General features: G+C 41.5%; 1 long non-coding RNA gene across 1 annotated transcript in view; it reads right to left on the bottom strand.

Moving 5' to 3' along the window:
* Positions 1-6,829: 6,829 nt before the first annotated feature.
* LOC118026765 overlaps positions 6,830-12,862 on the bottom strand; it is a 15,850-nt gene continuing 9,817 nt past the window's right edge. Inside the window, exon 2 of the long non-coding RNA XR_004683679.1 lies at positions 6,830-9,486. This is a non-coding gene — a long non-coding RNA (uncharacterized LOC118026765). The remainder of the gene's footprint in view (positions 9,487-12,862) is intronic.

Here is a 12,862-nt window from a genome sequence, read left to right as displayed (position 1 = left end):
AGAGGGTCTTTAAATTCAGCAAAGACACTTCCAGTCTAACTTCCAGTGATTTCCCTTCATGAAACTTCCGCCAGATTTGAGATAACTACTTTTGGTGCCATTCGTGCCTTGCCACCTCCTCTCCCACACCTGGTAGGTGATATGCGTCCATCCTTCCGGGCTCAGCTCAGAGCCTCCCACCTCCCTGCTGTCCCTCTGCATCACTCGGGGCAGAAGCCAACTCTCCTTCCCCTGTATCCAAATATCCATCACCCGTGCAGTCAGCGCTGAGGTGACTCCCTTGCTCTCTGATCGTATGGCTTCTTGACTCCATACAGGACTTCTTCTCTCCTTTACTAGACCACAGGGTAAGATTATTAAAATCCTTTTCCCTCAGAGCCTAGCACAGGTACCCTGCCCAAATGACAACTTCAGTTAATGTTTATTGAAAACTCAGTGCAAAATCTAAAACAGATTACCTTCAGGCTCTATTAAGGGGAGCCCCATAAATTAAATGGGATTAATTTGTAGTTTTTACCTAAGAAAATAGATTTTAACTTCAAAGTAATCTTATTAACTGCACTTAAAAAATCCATTTAGGAAGACAAATGAATGAGTCAAATTGTTTTCCTTGAAAACTCACTTCCATACAGGCAGCCCAGAATGATTTCAGTCCTGCGTGTGGCAAGGAAATCTGTCTCAAGAAAAGCAAGTGCTCTGATCTTTTGCTCCAGAGGGGAGTTTTGGACCAAAACAAAGACCTTGCTGAAACTTCAGATCATGCTTTGAAAGCCAACCAACGAAGGCTACCTTTGGTTTAGTGAAGAGTTTTATACATCCAGACCCTAGAGACACATCTTGCTTGGTAGCAACGCTACTCAGATTTGGGACCCGAAAATGAGCCCCAAGGCTAAGCTTGTGAATAAAAAAATTGGGAAGCTATATGGAGCATGGGAGCCAAGAACACTAGGCTCCATCCAAAGCCCTTAAAATATGCCCTTTTAAACAGCACTCTTCCAATTTCCCTCCTTTGCCTGTTCGGAGATTCAGAAATTCACTTATAATCTTTCAATGATAGACATTTATTGGGAAAAAATATTAAAATATTTAAAGCGTTAGCTGGCATACTTCAAAGGAGCTAGTCCCATTGACTCGTTGTTCCCACCCCAACCCCTTGGTCCTTTTCTCCTCTGCCTTCCAGATTTTGTTTGACATTTGGAAGGTTCATCTCGGTACACAGGAGCCAGCCCCAATCCCACACTTGAAGTGAATCTGACTCTGTGCCAAAGGAACTTTGCAATCTTTGGGCAAGTTGCTAGTACACACATCCTTAACTCACTTATCATTTTTTAAAAACCTTCTTCTTCCTTACATTTGAAAAAAATTCCTTCACGATATAATTAATTAAACACAATTTTATTAAACATATTGAGCAAAATATGCAAGGTGGTGGGAGCAGCAGGGACAACGTAAGAGGATGTGTTCTGAGGAACCTACTACGACCGAGTCTTAGTTGTGCAAGTACACACGCCCCCGTCCAGGAAAGTACCTAACGGAGAAAGCACAGCACTGGGGCAGTGGTGAGAACCACCAGTTTAAGTGTTTTTAGCTCTTTCTAACAAAACACTAAGCTCAAATGGCTTAAACATTTAGCAAGGTGGCATTATTTCACAGAACAAGAAGGTTGGAGTTGGTTCATTCAGCTGCTCAATATCATCAGGGACCCAGGCTCTACTCATTTTTGACTTGGTCGTCTAGTTGACTTTTGTCCTCAGGCTTGCCACCGCAAGGTTGCAAAAGTGGCTGGGGCAGCCCAAGCATCAACACTTACACCAATACTACCTTTAAACATTGCGCTCTGAGGGTAAGATGCTCCCTCCTTCTGAAGAGGAAGGAGGCCTCCCCCAGGAGTCCCCAACTGACTTCCCATTGGCCAAAATTGTGTCACATGCCAATTCCTAAATTCATCATCCAGCCTGGAGAAGAAAATTCTCATGACTAATTTAGATCAAGAACAATTCACATCCTGAAGCTCCTGGGTATCTGATTATGAATAAAATCAGGGTTTATTAGCATGGAAGGCAGAGGGGCAATGACTGGTCATTAAGCAACGACAGTATCTTCCATAAGGAGGTCACATACTTCAGGGAGATTAGGAATGCAGTTTGAAACCTCTATACTTTAATTTCTGGTAATGGGAACTTCCTGAAGGCTTTTGAGCAGGAAAATAACATGAGCAGATTAAGATGTAAGGGATTTGGAAAAATTGTAATTCTGAAAATTATAATTCTTGTTTCACAACATTTACTGGTGGTACACATATTTTCATTCATTTATTGAACAAATATCTTCCGAACGCCTGCTGTTCCAAGTGTGAGGATGCAATGCTGAATAAATGCTGGGGTTCTTGCCTTCAGGAGAGCTTATATTCTGGTGGGGAAGGCAAACTACATCATTTCAAATTTGACTCTGTTTAAGCAGAAAGGAAGCAGTGTAATAAAAATACTCAGTGAGGGAGTGGAGGTGGGACTGGTTTAAAATGGCTGGTCAAGGAAGATTCTTGAGAAGATGATGCTTGAATTAAACCAGAATAATAAGGTGCCTGCCAGGGGAGGATTTGAGAGCAAGTTTGAAGCAGAAGGAACAAGTACAAAGGCCCCAAGAGGGATAATCTTGGCATGTTAGAGACCCATAAGGATCCTAGACAACAGTCAGAAGGGGGCGTGGTGGGAGATAAAGCTGATTTGGGTCGGGAAAGGATTTCTTAAACACCCTCGCCCCCTTCTCAGAGTTGAGATGAAGGAGAAGGACACGGACCAAGCCAGGCACGGCTTCTGGCCATGGTGAAAGGTTGTATGTTATTCCAGGTGTAACGGGAAACACACAGTTTTCAAGAGGGAAGATATTTTTCAAATTTTACTTTCTTTTATTTTCTGGCTTCTGTGTGAAAAAAAAGAGACATAAGGGGCAGGAGCCCTCTTACAACTCTTTTGTAAGGCAGAGTCCCAGGTGCACGAAGGTGACTTGGAATTGGGTGGCAGTGGGACAAGTAGACAGGTATTATGGGATGCTTCCTAGAGACTGTGAGGTATAGGAGTTACAGTCAAGAGCTACTTGGAAAAGTTCAGTAAGAGCAGAGAGAAATTACTCCCTGGGAATGTTCTAGGCCAGTGCTTTAGTGTGCATGTGAATCCTCTAGGGATCTTTGTAAAGTGCAGATTGTGACTCGGGAGGTCTGAGGTGGGGCCTGGGATTCTGCTTGTCTAACCAGTTTCCAGGTGATGTCACAGCTTCTGGTCTGAGAGCCACACTCAGTAGCAGGATTCTAGCACAAGTGACCTTAACTTACATATTTAGTTGTATTTCCTACTACTGTCCTGTGCATACCATGTACAGACCGGTACTGAAACAGTGGCTACATGTTGCTAAATTTAATTAAGCTAAAATAAGACATTCAGTTCCTTAGTTGCACTACTACATCTCAAATGCTCAAAGCCACAGGTGGCTAGTGGCTGCTCTATGGGACAGCCCATGGATAACGAACTTGCCCTTATTAAAGAAAGTTTTACTGGGTGGCGCTGCTCCAGGCAGAGGAAACTATCTCTAGTTCTCTACGCCTCCTGTTACCATCTTTCCTTATTCTGTCTTTTCCAAGGAACGCACGTGTTGTCTCTGTTCGAATCAAATGCATCTTTTAAGAACTGTCTCAAATCTGTGTCTTCTACGGAGCTTCCTGGAACTGAAACTGGGTGAGCTGCTTCCTTCTTTTCTGCGTATTTGGTTTTTCTCCGCGATGTGTTTCTACTGTATTTTGTCCACCTCGTATTCAAGGTCCCCAGCCCTTTTCTCTGGTTGTAGAACCCCACCTTCTATGGGTGTGCACGTTGGGGGGGGGGGACTATTTCTCGCTCACGCGATTCCGCGGGATTCATGCGAGCCGAACGCTGCCCTCACCACGGTCATTAGCACATGAGCCAGAGGAAGCGACGTCAGTGCCAGGACATTGGCTGAATAATTGAAGGCGCTCTCTCAGCGGGGCACCCAGGAGACGAAGACAGATCCTGGACGACGTCATCTCGTGCTTGGCTCTGCCTGTCTCTGGAGCTCCTTCGGCCCTCGACCGTTCGTTTCCGGGAACAATCGATCTCCTCGTTCCGCTTCAGCCGGGGCCTTGCTGATGCTCGGCCACCCCCCGTCGGGCCGCCCGTTCAGCCGGCCAGTCGCGCTCGCGCTCCCTTGGTTGCCGCTCACGGGTTCGCGGGAGTCTGCGAGCAGATACCTACCGCAACTACGTGTTTCTTTACAAGTCTTGATAGCCAAATTATTTTGACGTGTTGATAATCAAATGTGATGGAGCCAAACACGATTTTCCTTATATGCTAATGAGATGCTTATGGATAGTTCTCTCCCAAGTTTTTAGCTTGGCACATGCATACTACAAATTGACTAGCCTCTGTACTACGTCACCCAAAACAAGCCCAAACTCCCCAGTTAGCACGTTCTCACTTGCCGGGCTAACCCACAGGATCCTGCGGCGTATTTGTCCTTCAGCCGCCCCACCTCCCGCTTTGAAGGACGTCTCTGAAAGCCACCGCCCTGGGCGCCGGGTGGGGCCGGCGGGGTGCCTCCAGATCCCGCTCTCCCTCCTGATCAGCTCACGGGAAACTTCTTGGCTTCCTGCGTCGTCTTCCTCTCACTACTGTCCTGTAACATACGGAATCTGACCAGACCCTGCTCCTCCAATTGGCTCAGAAGGCCCCACAGGCACCACTGTCCGGAAGGCTCCTAGACCCCAAACTCAAAGGTGGCCACAAACCCAGACGAACTCATCACCACCCCCGCCTGCCACTTGCTCTCTCAAACTGTATTTCCCAACTAGCACTGGGCAGAAGGTGGAGTGATTCATTCTTGAAGGAGCAAAGAACAGACCCTCACTCTTCCACCCTACCCCTCAAAATGTACTAATTCTTGTTGTTTACAAAATAAGACTTAAGCAGCACTCTGGAGGACTACGTACATGGTAAGATTTATCTTTTATTAGAGACCTTATATTACATATTCCCCAAAAGATATAAAACCTTCCAAGAGAAAAATATCAAAACCTATTTGATTCCAAGATAAGCAACATAATCAAAATGAAAGCAAAGATTTTCTTCCAAAGGAATGTGAAAACATTTCGACACAAGTACAACAAAGACATGGGAAGGTAATTAAAATGTTTCACAACACATTTTATAGCATTTTATTTTAATCAGTATTTGAAGAAAACAAGAATGCCGAGTTCTCAAACACTGCAGGTAAAAAGCTCAAATTACCAAAAAAAAAAAAAAAAAAATCACAGGAATGACCTACTCGCTCAACCGAACATCTGCGGTAACAAATGTAATAAAACCCAAGCAAACAAATATGCCACCGAGATCACAACTGAAATGTATGGTTTTTAGGTGTGCCAGAGACACTAAATTAATCAGTTCATGACCAAAACCCAAAGCAAAAGCATCCTCTCCTCATTTCCCTGATGATTTATTCTAAAAATAAAAAGCAGAAATTTGCTGGTTTAAAGAGAATTTCTGCTTTACCTGTGAACGGTGGCAACACACACTAAGACCCCGACTGACATGGGACAGATCCATCTCAAACAACCAGAAGTGGCAAAACCACTGTTATTGCATCAAGATTTTTTATTTCAACTGATCAGAATTTCCACAATGATTAAGCACACCCACTTAACCACAGAACACAGTGAACTCCCAAAGGAAGGTTTTACATTTAAGATGCAATGAAAATACTGATCTTATTCCTGGGATTTGCTTCTGGCAATCTTAACATCTGTAGATGTCCACAAAAAGGAAGTGCTTTGTTTTTTTTTTTTTCTTTTAGTTGTTTATCCCCCAAAATGAGGAAGGAAACTTACAGTACATGTTTATTGCATGAAATTACTCCCTTATAATATCTTCATCAACACCAGTATTGTTTCCTTAATTATTAAAGGCGGAAAAAATTTATGAACTTAACATAACTTAGCAATAATTGTAGGAGCTGCATCTTGGTAAAAAAAAAAAAAAAAGGATGATCATCAGACTACCTGGTGAAACAGAAATTAGGTTTGAACTTCTCTATAAAGATGCTGGAATGGCAGGAGGTAAAAGGAAGTTTAAAGTCAGAGAATACTAAATTTATTAGGTAACACAAAGAGAATTTTCAAAAGTGTACATACTCAGTGAATCCTTTCTATCCTAAAACTGAATATTCTAAATGTTTCTAATGTTGCTTCAGTGTTAATGTCATGTTAATCATGATCCCAAATAAATTTTATCAAAAGTACTGTAATGGCACATAGGCTTGGAACTTCACTTTGAGGTTAGCACGTACAAAAGTTTGGAATTCACTCAACACACATGTTCTTTAATAAAAGAAATCAGGATGAGCTACCTATAAGTGGATTTCAAAACAGGGTCCCTTTTAAAGCATTCTTTCATAGAGTTACCTCCTGTGAAATGGAAACAGTGTATGGATTTTGCATGTCACAAAATCCTTGCTTCAAGCTGCCATCTTCTTGGCAGCAGCGGATTTTAATGAACAGTACTTTTTCTTCCTTGTTTTGTTTTCTGACATCTCAGTACATTCAAATAGTCAAAATGTTTAGAATAACATCACCACAAATTTAATGAAACAGATCAGAATGTGGCCAGCATTGTCAGGCAAAACCGATAACACTTTACGTGTCATAGAAAGTACCCACCTCCTCCCCACCCCCGCCCTCTCCCCCTTCCTCAGTCATATGGACACCAAAAGATTTAACAAGACTTATAAAAAAATAAGGCACATTTATTTTGATATGGTTATTGTAAAAATAGAAAACCCCTCTCCGAACATCTGTATTCAAATGAGCTGTGCAAAAAGACACCTTGTGGTACCTAAAAGAGGTTATGGTACCTATGGGATTGCTTTTTCTATCTTAGTGACAATGGAATAAATTGCACCTATCCCACATTGTCAAGTAATGAAAATATGCCTCTTTTTCTACTATTGAATGATTCAAAATCTGCTATTTCTGGAAATACAAAGAGTGAGAAGGGAGGGGTCAAGTGGTACATTAGAAAAAGGTGTGAAGATCAATGATGTACAGATATCATAAGGGTTGATGGATTGCACTTTTCCACATATTTCAATACACAAAATTTTTCGAATGCGTATGAACGATTGCAACCATTTTGGCCATTAGCTATTACCCTTCAGCTTTTTATTCCATTTTGGTAAAAATGGGTATTTTTGTAAAACTAATGAAGGATCAGCAACATGAATACTTATAACAATCTCTTCACAACTCCCGACACAGATATAGTTAGTTAGCATTTAACCTGAGATACAATCTGTGGAGAGGTTGTTTTAGACATTTCTTCCTTCATTGTTGCATCGATTCATACTGATGGTGGTGATTCATGGATGGAACTTAAAGAAAAACTGGCTATAGCATGGCTTTTTTTTTTTCTTTCTGTACTATTAAAAAAAAAATAATAATAATAATTATAATAACAATCACAGAATTCATGTCCTCACAGTAGCCAGAAGCTAAAATAATGTGCTTCCTTATTGCACGTCAAACCAAGAAGTGTATAAAAGACAATGCTTCCCAATCCAAATTTGAAAGCCAGGTTCATCTCAACTGGATTCGGAATGTGCTGATTTCCATGGGACTCAAGTTGATCTCACTTATATTTCGGGCGTCTGGAGGTGAATGCATCAAGGATAATGATGAAGGTATGAGACTTGCGACAGTAAACATGCTAAAAAGCTTCTGTACCGAAATCTAGAAAATAAATGATAAAAAAAATTGCACAGTTAGGTCAACTTTGAAGAAAGATTAGTAGCACATCTATATATTTATTCAGTGGAAAATAGTAGGAGAGTAAAACAGTGTATTTGAAGTTTCCTTTTAATGATAAAAAGAGGAAGAGGAAGGAGATTAGATACAGCTATGCGTGCCTGGACACACAGACCACCCTGGGAGGGACACCTAGGAGAAGTGTAACCAGGAGAGGACAGCTCACTCTACATTCTTCTTCTGAATTTCTTGAGAACTTATCACATGCAGGGGCCACTTTTTCAATAAAAGAAAACACATCTATGAGCCAGCAAGCTTTAAAAACATCCGTATCCTCTTACACCCAACATTTCCACCTAACAGTTGTCGTTCTTCTTGTTCCCAAAGAGCTGAGAGAAAGGACACAGGCTCCTCATGTCAGTGAGTCCCATTTTCAGGGTTGGGGGGTTGCTGAGAAAGTACTACCCTCATCCCATGTCTCTCTGGACCATATAATCCCCTTAAAACTTGACGCCTTAATGTCTATATACAAATGCTTACAACCAAGTACACTCACATCATCAGTAATAAGGTAAAGCGTAAATATCATGAAAAACAAACCCCAAACCATCAGTGCTTTCTTCGCACCAATTCCACGGAGGGCATGATACGAGAAATGAAGAAGCTTATCTGCCTAAGTGGATTTTGACCCCCTACCATATTGTCTTTTCTCTCCTTTTCAGACCCTATGCACATTCTAGTTGGTAGGGTTGGAAATGAATCTCTTAAGTCTGATCTACAGGTTATCTGTGAGGTTTTGGAGAAGAGCTGGGTCAGCTGAGCTGCCCCGTGGGGCAGACCTGCCTGTGTGCCATCCAGCTGTCTTCTCTGAGCACAACCTGCTCAGAGCCAGAGGCAGAAGGCTGGAGGTTCATTTCCTTCCAAGGAGAGCCTGAGGGAACTATCAGAAAGACCAGCTCAAAGGAGACAGAAAAACTGGGCAGCCGGCAGGTCAGCCTGAAGACCTGTCTGGCTGGCACAGTGAGGACTCCTATGCAAATCTGTCTTGATCAGGAGATCTAGACCCTCATTTCCCCTGGGACAACAACTGACTGGAGCTAAGTAAGGTTGCTTCGGGGCCGTGGTGAAACTCCCCGACTGGCCAGTGTCACCACTTCCCTACCCCACCCCACCCCACCTTTAGTTATTATAAAACCTGCTTTTGCCCCTCTGAGACTTCATGGACCTAGATCCTACATGAGCATGTGTGAGAGAGGAGGGAATATTGGGGGATGGGGGGTGGGGAGAGGATGTTTTGTCGGCTGGCAACGGAAGGCCTAGGAATGGAGGAGAATGTTGCCCCTACACGTGCCCATGTTCCAGACGTGCATTTTGATGCTGACAAGGAGAAGAGATCGAAGGTTGAGAAAGTGCTTTCTTAAGATGGAGAGACTTGAGCTAAATTACAGCAGCTGAGGGGAATGAGTCCACGAAGAGGCAATGAAACGTTATCTTATTGTCAGAATGATTAGCAGAAAGCAAGGATTTCAAAGCACATGAAATCAACAAGCAAAAACCACTTTTCAGCTCACCTTTCCCTGGGTTGTGGAACAAAGCAGCCCCGTGTCTCTGCTCGAGAAGCGGCAGTCAAACCCCTTCCTGTGGAGGATCAAGGCTGCCTCATCGGAATGCTTGCCATCCACCTGCAGATGAGCATAGAGTGACAAGACGCCACAGCGACATTAAGGCAAATAGCGACACCACTGTATACTCCACTGTTTTAAAGTCAGCGTCCCCAAACCAAAAATGCTCACTTTATTTAGCAGTGAAGCCAGGAAAATTCATTTCCCCTCCAGTCCCACGTTCACTGTCACACCTGCTACATCCCCTCTACCTCCCCCACAAGGAGGCAGGTGACAATATGTTTTAAGTCACCTCATGCCCTGGTTTCTGGCACAGTCCCCAAGGACCTGCGTGTCCTTTTGTCTATATGCCACATACTGTTTTATCAAAGTTTCTTCAAAGAAAGCATTTACTTTTTTTTAATTTAAATTCAATTACTTAACATATAATGTATTACTGGTTTCATGTCTAGGTAGAGGTCAGTGATTCATCAGTCTTATATAATACCCAGTGCTCATTACATCACGTGCCCTCCTAAATGTCTATCACCCAGTTACCCCATTCCTGTAACCCCTCCCCTCCAGCAACCCTCAGTTTGTTCCCTATGATTAAGAGTCTCTTATGGTTTGTCTCCCTCTCGGGTTTTGTCTTGTTTTACTTTTTCCTCCCTTCCCCTATGATCCTGTTTTGTTTCTTAAATTCCACATACGAGTGAGATTATATATGATAATTGTCTTTCTCTGACTGACTTATTTCGCTTAGCATAATACCCTCTAGTTCCACCCATGTTGCAAAGGGGCAAATAAAGCATTTAATTTTTATTTATTTGGTTTTTAACATACACGCCAGCTGAATAAAGTGTACCTGAATTTAGTCCTTATCTGGTCATTGAATGATGTATCATCCATCTCAAAACTGAAACACACTTCTTTATTGAATGCTAATTTTTGCTAATTGCATTAACATTTTTAATCTTTAATGCACTGGTTCATTATTTTTATATAAAAGACATTTAAATTGAGTTAGTTATGCTTATCACTTGCTAGGCCAACCACATTTATTAGCTTGATGTATCATTTAAATTCACATTACAGAAGCTATTCTTCTTGTGCAAAGAGAAAAATACTAAACATGACAAGTCAGCTACAGGGATCAATATATACTTTCTTGCAGTAAAATTTCTTGCATCCATTTAAGTAAAGATGCCAGGAGTGCTCTGAATATTTTAAGTTACAATTCTCTTAATAAATTTTATGTTTCCTCAAGGGGGGAGACGCTTCTGATAATAAGCAAAATAAATTAAGAATCCTTGGACGAATTAAGAAAGGGACAGCTATTCAAAGGAGTTCAGTGTGCTCAGCACTGACCTGTGATGAAAATGATCCCTTTTTCTCCTCTGTGGCCACAGATACGAATATGTCCAAGTTCTTAATCATCTTCACTGGGGGATATGATTTTTAAATGTGCCACAGAGACATCTTTTCTGAGGAGGAGCTGTCAGCATTCTCACCACTGATTTGACTTTAATGTGCCTCAACAATTTAAAGCTGGCCTCACCTCGGATTCTTGGCTGGAATAACCTGCTTTATGATATTTCACACTGGTATTCTGCAGTGGTACTGCTAAGATTTTGTTTGAAGGGAGAGGAAAAAGTCATTTAAGGAATTCTGAGTCATCACAGGACCAACATGATAAACATAGCAAGTTTAAATCATATGACAATGTTTTCTAATAAAATTTCAAGGTGGGACGCCTGGGTGGCTCAGTTGGTTAAGCGACTGCCTTCGGCTCAGGTCATGATCCTGGAGTCCCTGGATCGAGTCCCGCATCAGGCTCCCTGCTCAGCGGGGGGTCTGCTTCCCCCTCTGCCCTCTTCCCTCTCGTGCTCTCTGTCTCTCATTCTCTCTCTCTCAAATAAATAAATAAAATCTTTAAAAAATAATAAAAAAATAAAAAAATAAAATTTCAAGGTGTTTCACACAGTCCCAAAAGAGCATGAAACGAGCACAGTAAAAAAAAAAAAAAAAAAAAAAAAAAAAATCCTTCATTTATGACATACATAAGGTCTCCAGAAGGACAAGGACAAGTCTCTCGTGTGCTAAGTGTATAGGCTTGGAATAGTTACTGATCACCTAAGCATCAGTTTCTTTGCCTATAAAATGGACCTAATGCAGGTTTCCCCTCTTCATGGAGTCATGGCGTCTAGTAAGACGTTGAAAATACGAGGTATGGTGGCTTAGCTTATAGGACAGAATGTGTTGGTGTAGAAGCTACAGAAAATGGATCAGAACCTGGGCTGGGAGTCAGGCAGCTCGACATCTAGATCCTAGCTCTGCAATTTCCTAGATGCTTTTAGCAAAACCTGGTTTCTCCTGTAGCATAAAATGGAGATGAAATTCAATTGTGTAACAGAGACTCAGCCCAGTGTCTGCAGCAGAGGAAGCCCTTGGTACATTTTAGCCATTATTCTTTCTGTCATTGTAATCTATCAGATAAGTACTGGTGATTATTTTCCCAATAGCTCACTTAATTTTTTATTCACAAATTTTCTTTAGTGACATTATAACTCTGTAGCTGAGGAATCAAGAGACCCTCCAAACTGTATGTCAACAATTATGCATCAAAATCATAACATAACAAAATCATGACTAAGTCCCAATTCAGATTCACTATTTACATGGTCTATTGATGAGGCTCTTTTAAAAGCACTTATCATTATAACCTGAAGCATTTAGCCATTTTAACTCACTAAACCATCCTTACAAAACCACCAGACAGCAGGCTTTGTGAAAATTCCTGCAACACATCTGCTCTTGAAATAATGAATGTGTGAGGCCTTTACCAGACTGGAGGTGATAATAAAAAAAAAAGCAAAAGGAAGCATCTTTGGAATTTTGCCATTAGTTTTACAAGAGATTTAAACAATGCAAAAGTAGAAATTGAAGTCATAAAGAGTAATTTTCACTGATGGAAAAATGTTACACTTTCTCTAAAAACCAAAACTGCATCACTTTCGTAAGGACCAGAACACCAACTGAAATAGCAATCATCTTGTCCAAGTTTTTAAAAATTAAATATTCATGAAAGTATCAGTTTTCAAGCAAAAATACCTGAGGCAAAGCAGCAGTTTTTCAGTTTCAAAGTCTGTCTTGTCATTTTATTTCCAAGAAAACTGTTTTTCAAAGTAGGGAAACTGTGAATTTAACTTGAATATGCAGCTTCTTTCAAGTGTAATTTCATGGTTACACATTAATGGTCTTTCACATTAATGAATATAAAAACAGGTCTTTCAGAGTCTGTTTACTCTCCTCGAGTGAACAGCATCTTTTTTGTGAAGGTATCTGTTTACAGCTCAGATCACATTTGAGACTGAATCCCCTCGGGAAGGCCTGGGTGTTCCGAAGTCACTTGGAGAATCCACCGCAGAACTTACTTCCAGGGGATAAAGCAACCTGT

The sequence above is a fragment of the Mirounga leonina genome, unplaced genomic scaffold, assembly GCF_011800145.1.
Source record: "Mirounga leonina isolate KUSES-001 unplaced genomic scaffold, KU_Mleo_1.0 Mir_300, whole genome shotgun sequence".
Lineage (NCBI taxonomy): Eukaryota > Metazoa > Chordata > Mammalia > Carnivora > Phocidae > Mirounga > Mirounga leonina.
This window is presented reverse-complemented; position numbering and strand designations above follow the sequence as displayed.